A 706-nucleotide genomic window follows, 5' to 3' on the forward strand; every position below is an offset into this window, starting at 1 on the left:
CCATAACCTTTCTTTTCATGATTACATTTTCTTCTCAGAACGAGTTTTCTTCTCACAAAAGTATGAATAACTGCAGTGAAGGAAGTATATAGACTGACTTATTGATTGATACACAAATAAATGTTATAGCTCTGTATATCAGCTGATATGTAAAGAACACACACTATTGATATGCATATTTGTACATAAAATATTAGCTTACCTGTATTGTATATGCTACCCAGTATCTATACAGTACAGATATTGAATCGTTGTTTTATTCATTGCTTGCACATTAAACAACATGACAACATTTGGAGATTTATGACACCACCTTTGTTCTAAAATACTTACAAAAGAACAAAATCGTAAGAATACTCATACATTAGATCATATTGATTCGCAGGGGATGCTTACCGTTGTGGTGTGAATACGTTTATTTCTGGGGATTGATCACTAGCGTGAGATGTGCTTATATCTGACAAAAAAAGATCAATATGGGGCGGTTACCTCCTTGCGAACACTATTTTTCGCATGAAGAAGGGCATGAATATTTGATTTATTTTCCATGAGCGAATGTAGACATATTGAGAATAAGTCGCCTGCCACAGAATAAAATTTAGTGCTTAGAGTAACAGCTCGCAAGCAGACGCGCACGCGCACGAATATGGGACGACACGTGCACACAAATACAGATAACTACACACCTATTTACATTAGTCACTTA

The sequence above is a fragment of the Penaeus monodon genome, chromosome 27 (assembly GCF_015228065.2).
Source record: "Penaeus monodon isolate SGIC_2016 chromosome 27, NSTDA_Pmon_1, whole genome shotgun sequence".
NCBI lineage: Eukaryota > Metazoa > Arthropoda > Malacostraca > Decapoda > Penaeidae > Penaeus > Penaeus monodon.